Here is an 11872-nt window from a genome sequence, read left to right on the forward strand (position 1 = left end):
GGAAACTACCTTTTAAAATTCACTATGGCCACCTGGAAGAAATTCAATCTGTAGAAAAACTCTGTAGAAGCATTAAAAAAAATTAAAAAAAAAAAACCTACTGTAATTTCAACTGGAAGATGTGGAAATGCATTGAGAGAGATGATTTGGACAGAATGGTAAAACTCGGGTGAGGTGATGGGGAAAGGATTGTTTTGTGTTTATAGAATGATTTCTTTTACTGACCTTACACCAGACTCCACACTGATGATTCTGTGTTAGAGGATCTATTTGTTTAAATCCCAGGTCAGAGCAAAAGACAGGACTTGAGCTCAAATCTCAAACCTGTTGCTCTGGGATGTCTGGAAAACTAAGTTCAGTAATAAATCAGCTCAGAAAAACAAATCCTTAGAGATGTTGACAGGAGCACCAAACAGAGAATGACAGCCTTTTCCTCCCCTTTCCACACCCCTCCAAACACAGCTTGAGAACATTTATGAAAGAGTAGGAATGCGGTGTTTGAATGGAGAGAATGTGAATGCTTCCAAGATGCTGGGCCTATTAGAAACTATAATCACTCAACCAGGCAAAGGGATTTGCACAGAACCCTGTTCAAGTTGGTCATACGGTCTACAATAATAGACTAATTTCAACAATGATTAGAACATCTAAACAGAAGATCAATAAAGAAATAGAAGACATAAATGATACTATAAACCAACTAGACCTAACAGACATTTACAAAGCACTTTCCCCAAGAGCAGCAGAGTATAAATTCTTCTTTATTGCACATGAGTCATTCTCCAGGATAGACCATAACTTAGGTCACAAAACAAGTCTCAATACATTTAAAAGTACTGAAATCGTGCAATATGTCTTCTATGAACCACAGTCGAACGGTGCTAGATATCAATAACAGAGGGAGAACTGGAAAATTAACACATGTGGAAATTTAACAGTACACCTTTTAACAACCAATGGTAAAAGAAAAAATCGTAAGGGAAATCAGGAACTATCTTGAGGCTAATGAAGACAAAAGCACAACACCCAAAACTCACGAAATGAAGACAGTGCTGAGAGGAAAATGTATCACTCCAAATGCTTACATTAAAATAAAGAAGAAAGACCTCAGATCAGAAACCTAACTTCACGTGTTGAGGAACTAGAAAAAGAAAACTAAACAAAACCCAAAGCAAGGAGAAGGAAGGAAATAACAAAGATTAGAGCAGAGATAAATGAAACAGAGAATTAAAAAATACAGAGAATCAACAAAACCAAAAGTTGGTCCTTTGAAAAGATCAAATAGACAAAACTTTCACTAAGCTGACAAAGAAAAAAGAGAGAGGACTGAAATAATGAAAATCAGAAATGAAAGGGAGAATATTACTCCTAACCCACAGAAATGAAAAGAACTATAAAAAAATACTATGAACAACTGTATGATAAATTGGGTAACCTAGATGAAATGAACAAATTCCTAGAAACACACAAATTACCTACACTAACTCAAGAAGAAATAGACGATCTCAACAGACCAATAACAAGTAAAGGATTGTATCAGTAACAAAAATCTCCCAACAAATAAAAGCCCAGGACCAGACGGCTTCACTGGTGAACTTTACCAAACATTCCCAGAATTGAAACCAATTCTGCTTATACTTTTCCAAAAAAAATTGAAGAGGAGGGAACACTTCCTAACTCACTCAATAGCACCCTCATAATAAAACCAGATAAAGATACCACAAGAAAGGAAAATTACAGACCAATATTTCTTATGAATATAGATGCAAAACTCTCAACAAAGTACTAGCAAACTGAATCCGACAGTACATTAAAAGAATTATACATCATGATCAAGTGGGATTTATCCCATTTATGCAAGCATTGTTCAACATAAGAAAAATCAATTACTGTAACATTACATTAATAGAATGAAGGAAAAAAAACTAAATGATAGTATAATTGACAAGAAAAGGGCATTTGACAAAATGCAACACACCCTCCTCATAAAAACACATATAAAATTAGGAATAGAAGGAAAATTCCTCAGAAGGATAAATGGCAGATATGAAAAACCCACACCAACTTCATACTCAACAGAGAAAGACTGAAAGCTTTCCCTCTAAGATCAGAAACAAGACAGGATACCCACTGTCACCGTTGTTATTCAACATTGTACTGGAACTTCTAGCCAGAACAATTAGGCAAGAAAAAGGAATAAAAGGCATCAAAATTGGAAAGGAAGATGAATGACATGATTTGCAGATGACATGCAAATGGCATGATCCTATTTAAAGAAAATCCCAAAAAATCAACAGTAAAGGTATTAGAGCTAATAAACAAATTCAGCGAACTGGAGGGGTACAAGATGAGCACAAAAATCAGCAAAGCTTCAAGATGAGCACAAAAATCAGTAAATAATCTGAAGAGGAAATCAAGACAAAAATCCACTTACAATAGCAACTAAAAAATCAAATATTGAAGAATAAATTTAACCAAGGATAAAAAGGAATTATTTGCAGAAAACTGCAAAACATTGCTAAAAGAAATCAAAGAAAAATTAAACAAATGGAAAGACATTCCTTGTTCATGTATTGGAAGACTAAATATTAAGATGTTAGTTCTACCCAAAGCAAATTACAGATTCAACACAATCCCAATCAAAATTCTAACAGCCTTCTTTACTGAAACGGATAAGCCAGTCATCAAAATTAAGCCCCAAATAGCCAAAGCCATCTTGAGAAAGAAGAACAAAGTTGGAGTATTCACATTCCTGATTTTAAAACTTATTATGAAGCTACAGTGATCAAAACAGCATTGTACTGGCACAAGGAGAGACATATGGACCAGTGGAATTGAATTGAGAATTCAGAAATAAATCCTTACATCTATGGCCAACTGATTTCTGACCAGGGTGCCACATTCACTCAATTGGGAAAGAATAGCCTCTTCAACAAATGATTCTGGGAAAACTGGATCTCCATATGCAAAAGAATGAAGATGGGCCCTGGCTTGACACCATATACAAAAATCAACTCAAAATGGATCAAAGACCTAAATTTAAGAACTAGAAGTGTCAAACTCCTAGAAGAAAACATAGGGAAACATCTTCAGGACATTGTGTTAGGCACTGGTTTCTTAGACTTTACACCCAAGGAATTAAAATTATAATAGGTAAATGGGACTTCATCAAAATTAAAAACTTTTGTTCATCAAAGGATTTTATCATAAAAGTAAAAGGACAACCTCCAAAGTGGAAGAAAATTGGGAACCACATATTTGATAAGGGTATAACATCAAGAATATATTAAAAAAAAAACCTACAACTCAACAGCAGAAAGACAATTCAATTTTAAAATAGACAAAATATTGAATAGCCATTTCTCCAAAGAAGATATACAAATTACCAAAAAGCACATGAAAAGACACTAAAGATCATTAGCCATTGGGGATATGCAACTCAAAACCAGAATGAGATCCCATTTCACACCCACTAGAATGATTTCTGTTAAAAACAAAAAACAAGAAAGAAAGAAAAAAAAGGAAAATGAGTATTGAAGAGGATATGGAGAAATAGGAACACTCATTCATTGTTTGTAGGAATATAAAAATGGTGCAGCCCCTGTGGAAGACAGTTTGGCCATTTGTCAGAAAGTTAAATATAGAATTACTATATGACCCAGCAATCCCACTTCTAGGTATATACCCAAAAGAATTGAAAGCAGAGATTCAAACAGGTATTTTCACACTGATGTTCACTGGCATTATCACAATTGCCAAAAGATGAAAGTAACCCAAATGTCCATCAACAGATGAATGGATTAAAAAAATGTGACATGTACATACAATGGAATATTATTTGGCTGTAAAAATGAATGAACAAGGTGTAACATGGATGAAACTTGAAGACATCATATGGAGTGAAATAAGCCAGACACTAATGGACAAAATTTTGTCTGATCTCACTGATATGAAATAAATAGAATTCAGTGACCAGGGGCTGAGTTGGGGTAGGGAATGGGAAGTTAATGCTTAATTGCCACAGAGTTTCTGTTTGGAGAGGATGGAAAAGTTTTTTTAATGGACGTGGTGATGGTAGCACAACACTGTGTATGTAATTAACACCACTGAATTATATATTTGAATGTGGTTAAACAGGGAAATTTTAGATTCAATATATGTTACTAGAATTACAATTTTAAATAAACCATAAGTTGTACAACACAAGTAGTGTTGTACATTATCATTGAACCCTAATGTAAACTATGGAATATAGTTAGTAGTATAATTATAATAATGTTTCATCAATTGTTACAGAGTTACCACATGAATACAAAGTATTAATAATAGAGGTGTATGGGAACTTTTCTGTGTAATTTTTCTGTAAACCTATTAACTTCTCTAATAAAAAAATTTATTAATATGTATATATTTCAAATCCACTTTTTTCAGGACCAGTGTCTTAACTGTAGTTCAAATGGCATCATCAAAATAAAAATAAATAAGATAAACAAATGGCAACATCACTCACCTGGGCTACTACAACAGCCTCCTAACTTGATTCACCGCTTCTCCTCTTACTACCTTCAATCCATTCCCCAGATAGCAACTAAAGTGCACTTAAAATATGTCAGATCACATACTCCCATGCTTAGCTCCTTGTTGTTTCTCATTGCATCAAAATAAAATCCACCTTCCTCAAGCATGGACTACGGAACCCTGAATAATCTGGCCTCATCAATCTCTGCAATCCCATTTTGTTCTCAAACAACACAGGTCTCTCCCCACTTCCATGAATATCCCAATCTTTTCTACCTTGGGGACTTTTCACATATTGTTTTCATGTATTGTTCCTCATCTTAGAAAGCTCTTCCAATCACAAACACATCACATGCTAAATTATTTTCATCTTTCAAGTTTCAGTTTAAATGGAATATTATCAGAATACTTCCCAGACTACTTCTTCTTGTAATTGCCCCTCAAATTCTCATTTGTTTTTTAATTCATGTTTATTGAGGTATAATTGTACATAGGGAAATTCACTTTTCAGTTGTACAATTTTATGCGCTTTGACAAATATATGGTCATGTAAACACCACCACAATAAAAATATAGAATATTCCATCACTGCACAAAATATCCCTTAAAGCCCTTTGTAATCATTAACTTCCCCACCCTAACAATCACCAATCTGTTTCTGCCCCAATAGTTATGCCTTTTTCAGCATGTTATATAAATGACAAACCATTCAAACAGTACAAAGGCATATACAATGAAAACCAAGTCCCTCACATGCCAGCAGAAACCATTGTTAAAATTTCCAGTTTATCCCTGAGCAACATTACAGCATAAAATTAAAAGCACAAGCTCTGGAACCAGGCTGCCTGGATTTGGATCCACCTAATAGTGTGGGCTTGGGCTAGTTATTGCACATCTCTGCCTCACCAATATTATCTGTACAATGGGTATTATAATAATAAAATACAAAAGAGCATGTTTAGAACCTTGCTTTCTGTATTTAACAGTATATCTTGGAGATAATTTCATATCTGCACATACTTTTTCACAAATTTTTAATAGCTGCATAGTATTTCACTGTGAATATTTCTCATAGTTTATTTAACCCTTACTTAATTGATGAATACTGAGGTTGTTTCTCATCTTTTGCAAATTGATGCTATAGTGAACATTACTGAGCATGTCTTCACATACACACATGATTATATTTGTCAGATAAACTTGTACAAATGGAACTTTGTACCAAAGGGCATGTGAGTGTTTAATTGTGATAAAGTCTACCTCAAATCCAAAGAAGTTACACTAATTTACACTTCTCCCAACAATATATTAGAGCAGTGCGATTCAAACATCTATGTGCATGCAAATTGTTTGGGGATCACATTAAAGGCCGGTTATGATTCAGTAGAGTGAGCCCCAAGTCTGCATTTCTAGTAAGTTCTCAGTTGATGCAGAAGCTGCTGACCCAAACGTCACACTTCGAGTGAAAATGTATAAGAGGGCTTGTTCCTTCACATCCTTGCCAAAAAAATGCTTTGATTTTTGCCAATCAGAGAGGCAGAAGTTGTGTCTTGTTGCTTGAATTAATCCATTATTAAAGAATAAGCTTTTGCTTTCCCTGATTTTTTCCATTGTTTTCCTCTATTTGATTCCATTGATGTCTGTTCTTCTGTTTATTATTTACTTCCTTTTGTTTGCTTTGAGCTAGGCAAAGAATTCTTAGACTTGAAACCAAAAGCACAAGCCATAATAGAAAAAACTTATATATTGGACCTCATCAAAATTTTAAAACTTCTGGTCTGTGAAAACCCATGTGTAGAGAATGAAATGACAAGCTACAGACTGGGAGAAAATATTTTAAAATGCATATTTGGCAAAGGACTATTGTCTAAAATACAGAGAGAATTCTCAAAACTCAACAGTAAAAAAATAAAAATTCCAAATAGAATATGAGCAAAATATAAGAGATATCTCACTGAAGTAGACACACAGATAGCAAATAAGCATATGAAAGGATGTTCAATATCATTAGCCATTAGGGAAATACAAATTAAGACCATGTTATAACTATTGAATTTTTGTGTGGTGTTTCAGCATCCATCTTACTTGACTAAGCCACTTGCCTCAACACTGACCTTTGGCCTGCTTAGTGAACAGCTTTCCAGCTCTGGGGTCTAAACTCAATAAGATCCCAAACCCATGTCTATAATCACCACCTACACCTCACCCCAAACCCACAGATACTCCTGAAAATTAAGTTAACCCTCCCCACTGCCCTCAGACCCCAGTCCCTTTCCCTTATGGCACATTTGCTTTTTACTAACTAATCCTTGACTCCCACCAGAAGTCTACTGACTTTTACCCCCAGACCACAATAAAGGCACAAACCCATGGATCCTTCCTGCTCTGCCTGTGTGCTCCCCACCTGCTGATTCAGCTGCCTAAGCAGATCGTGCTTCCAGTCAATCCCTATGGCACCCCTTTCTCTCTGGGACTGGTAAATAACAAACCGTCTTTTCTCATTCATTATGGCCTTGGTTTCTCATTTGTTGTACCTGACCGCCACCTAAACCCAAATTTAAAATCCAACCTAACCAATTTGGAACAGACCACAATGTGATATCACTACATACCTATAAGAATAGCTAAAATAAAAAATAGTGACAACACCAAAAGCTGGTGAGTATGCAGAGAAACTGGATCACTCGTATATTGTTAGCGAGGATGTAAAATGAGACAGCCACTTTGGAAAAGTCTGGAAGTTTCTTAAAAATCTAAACACAATTGCATTGGGATTAATTTGTTCTTTTTCTAGTTTCATAGGTAGAAACTTGTTCCAAAAATTTTGATACGTTGCTTTCATTTGTATCCAATTCAAAACATTTTCTAATTCCCTGTGACTTCCTCTTTGACCCAGGTGTTATTTGGGAGTTTGTTATTCAATTTCCAAATATTTGGATATTTTTCCAGATATCTTTCTGTTACTGATTTTTAGTTTAATTCTGCTATGGTCAGAGAATATACTTTATTTAATTTCAAGTCTTTCAAATTTGTCAAGATTTGTTTTATGGCCCAGAACATGTTCTCTTTTGGTGAATGTTCTACTTGCTCTTGAAAAGAAGAAGCATTCTACTGTTATGGGGTATTCTATAAATACCCTTTTATTGGAAAACAGCCATTTTTCAATATTCTGAGCTCAGCTGTCTCCAAAAACCTCTGTTTTATTTGTTTTTGTACTTTCTTTTTCCATCAGCCCTGCCTCCTCTCTGCTCTAAGGAACCTCAGGTTCCTTTCCTGCTTGCTTTGGGTTTATCTGTGCTTGTTGCTTGTATTCAGTAGTCCAGATTTGTTAATTAAAACTGCAATTGGAACTTGGTTGAGTTACTTTCCCTCTATCCAGTTAGCCTGCTTCTTTTTTCCATAGGGAAGTGTTTCAGCTCAGCCTGCTGCCGGTGGGGGAGGGGCACCAGCTCCGCAGTTTGGGGAGCTTTACTTAGAGTTCTATGCTATGATCTCAGTATTCCACCCATTCCAGGCTGGAGTACGATGTGTGTCCAGTCATTGATGTCCCCAACAATTGCTCCAGACTATTTATTAGTTGTTCCTGGATATTTACTAGTTGCTCTAGAACACTAACTAAATGCCACACCTCTCTATGCTGCCATCTTGCCCCGTCCTCCTTAATTTCATATTAACTTTGAAGGATTTTCACTAGAAATAGAATTTACTCCTTTGTCCCCTCACTTACATGGTTTCTAATGAGATGTTTGGTGTAATTCTTATTTTCTTTCTCTGCATGTATTGTTTCTCATTCCTCTGGCTGCCTTTGAGGTTTTCTATTACCTATGGTTTCAGCAGTTTGACTATGATGCAGATTTTCTTGGGTTCTTGGATCTATGGTTTATTGTCTTTAATTAACTTCAGAAAGTTTTTGACCATTGTCTCTTTCAATATTTCTTATGCCCCATTCTCTCTCTCTCCTTCTTCCGGGACTTCATTTAGATACATCAGACTATTTCATCTTGTCTCAGTCTTGGATGCTCTCTTCCAGTGCATGTCAGGGGTCACCAGAGAAACAGAACCAACAGAAAGATAGATAGACAGACAGATGATAGATAGAAAGAAAGATAGTTGGATGGATGGATAGATATGATAGATATGATAGATGGGGGAAAGAAAGAGAGAGAGAGAGGGAGAGAGAGAGAGAAGAGAGAGAGGTGGGGGGGTTGTAAGGAATTGGCTCATGCGACCATGGGGGCTGGCAAGTCCAAACTCCCTAGGGCAGGCCACAAGCTGGAAACTCTGATGAAGATGATTTTGAAGTCCTTAGTCAGATTTCCCTAGGGGAAGTGCCTGCCTCAAAATTGTGGCAAGACAATGCTGAAGTTGAGGAAGAAATTCTTCTTTTGACCTCTGAAACCCTCAGTTCTGGCATTTAAGACCTCCAACTGAATGGATGAGGAGACTCCCTACATTGCTGAGAGCAATCTCCTTTGCTGACTATAGATACAACCACCTGATTATAGATGCAAATCTCATCTATGAGAAATCCTCACAGTAAGAAGCAGGCCAGTGTTTGACCAAACAACTGGAAACCATAACCTAGCCAAGTTGACACATGAAATTAACCATCACAACTGTTCTTTTCCATCCACTCTTTTTTGTCTTTGTATCTCAGTTTAGATGGTTGCTACTGACCTCGATTCATGTTCAGATTCTTTCTTCAGCTGTGTCCAGTTTTCTGAAGGAGATCATTATCTCTGGTGTCATGGAGTTTTATTTCTAGTATTTCCATTGGACTTTTTTACCCATCTCTCTGCTGAAATTTCCTATCTGTTCCTGATTGTCCACTAGTTCCACTAGCTATGTCAGCATATTAATTGTAGTTATTTTAAAGTCCCTGTCTGATTGTTGCAACACCTGGGTCATGTCTGAACCTCGTTCTTGATTGCTTTAGCTCCTGATAATGGGCTGTTTTTTCTTGTCTGTGTGCTGTAATTTTTTTAAATGTATATATATATTTTATTGAGATTGTTCACATATCATACAACTATCCAAAGATCCAAAGTGTACAATCAGTTGCCCACGGTACCATCATACAGCTGTGCATCCATCACCACAGTTAATTTCCTTTTCAATTTTCAGACCATTTTCGTTACTCCAGAAAATAAATAAAGACAAAAAAAGGAAACTCAAATCCTCTCATAACCCTAACCACCACCCCCCTCCATTATTGATTCATAGTTTTGGTATAGTACATTTGTTACTGTTGATGAAAGAATGTTAAAATACTACTAACTGTACTATATAGTTCGCAATAGGTATATATTTTTTTCCTATATTCCTCTCTATTATTAACTTCTGGTTATAGTGTCATACATCTATTCTAGCTCGTGAGAGAGTTCTAATATTTGTACAGTTAATCACGGACATTGTCCACCACAAGATTTGTTGTTTTATACATTCCCATCTTTTAACCTCCAACTTTCCTTCTTGTGATATATGTGACTCTGAGCTTCCCCTTTCCACCACCTTCACACAACTTTCAGCACTGTTAATTATTCTCACAACCTGCTACCATCACCCCTGTCCATTTCTAAACATTTAAGTTCACCCTAGTTGAACATTCTGCTCATAATAAGCAACTGCTCCCCATTCTTTAGCCTCATTCTATATCCTGGTAACTTATATTTCATGTCTATGAGTTTACATATTACAATTAGTTCCTATCAGTGAGACCCTGCAATATTTGCCTTTATGTGTCTGTCTTATTTCACTCAATATAGTGCCCTCAAGTTTTCTTCATCAACCCATTTTTTTTAAGACGGTTTTGTTCGCACGCCATACATTTTGTCCTAAGTAAACAATCGTTGGTTCCCTGTATAGTCACATATATATGTATTCAGCACCATTCCCACTATCTATATAAGGACATCTCCATTTCTTCCACAAAGAAGGAGGAAGAGTCAAAGAAGGCAGAGAGACAAAAGAAAAGAGAGAGAGAGAGAGAGAGAGAGAGAGAGAGAGAGAGAGAGAGAGAGAGGGAGAGAGGGAGAGAGAGAGGGAAACATGACAGCTAGAAAGCAACAAAAGGAAAGATAACATTAACCTAAAGTAGAATATAGTCAGACATCAATGCCAGGAGTCCCATACCCTTCCCCTATTCCTGACTCCCACCTCCCCCACCATATGCATTTAGCTTTGGTATATTGCCTTTGTTATGTTAAAGGAAACAATACTATGTTTCCATTAATTATAGTCTCTAGTTTGCATTGATTGTATTTTCCCCCCAATCCCACCCTATTTTTAACACTTTGCAATGTTGACATTCATTTGTTCTACCTGATGTACAAACATATTTGTACCTTTTATTACAATTGTTGAGCACCCTAGGTTTCCCTGAGTTACACAGTCCCAATCTTTATCCTTCATCTTTTGTTCTGGTGTCCTACATGGTCCCAACCTTCCTCTTTCAACCGTACTTACAGTCATCTTTGTTCAGTGTACTTACATTGCTGTGCTACTATCTCCCAAAACTATTTTCCAAACCTCTCACTCCTGTCTTTTCCTTTCTGTCTGCAGTGATTCCTTTAGTATTTCCTGTAGAGCAGGTACTTTGTTCACAAACTGTCATTGTCTGTTTGTCAGAGAATATTTTAAGCTCTCCCTCATATTTGAAGGACAGTTTTGCTGGATATAGGATTCTTGGTTGGTGGTTTTTCTCTTTCAGTATCTTAAATATATCACCCCACTTCCTTCTTGCCTCCATGGTTTCTACTGAGAAATCCACACATGGTCTTATCAAGCTTTCATTGTATGTGATAGATCATTTCTCTCTTGCTGCTTTCAGGATTCTCTCTTTATCTTTGATGTTTGATAATCTGATTATTAAGTGTCTTGGCATAGGCCTATTCAGATCTATTCTGTTTGGGGTATGCTACGCTTCTTGGATCCATAGTTTTATGTCTTTCATAAGAGATGGGAAATTTTCATTGATTATTTCCTCTGTTGTTGCTTCTGCCCCTTTTCCCTTCTCTTCTCCTTCTGGGACACAAATGATACATACATTCCTGATTTTCATTTTGCCCTTAAGTTCCTGGAGACATTGCTCATATTTTTCCATTCTTTTCTCTATCTGTTCTTTCGTGTGTAGGCTTTCAGGTGCCTTGTTCTCCACCTGAGTGTTTTCTTCTGCCTCTTGAGATCTGCTGTTGTATGTCTTCATTGTGTCTTTCATCTGTTGTGTTGTGCGTTTCATTCCCATATATTCTGCCAGTTGGTTTTTCGAACTTTCAACTTTTTACCATATGTACACCCAGTGTTTTCATTATATGGTTCATCTCTTTTGCTATATCTTCCCTAAACTTTTTTAATT

Source organism: Choloepus didactylus, chromosome 2 (genome assembly GCF_015220235.1).
Source record: "Choloepus didactylus isolate mChoDid1 chromosome 2, mChoDid1.pri, whole genome shotgun sequence".
In the NCBI taxonomy this organism is placed as follows: Eukaryota; Metazoa; Chordata; class Mammalia; order Pilosa; family Megalonychidae; genus Choloepus; species Choloepus didactylus.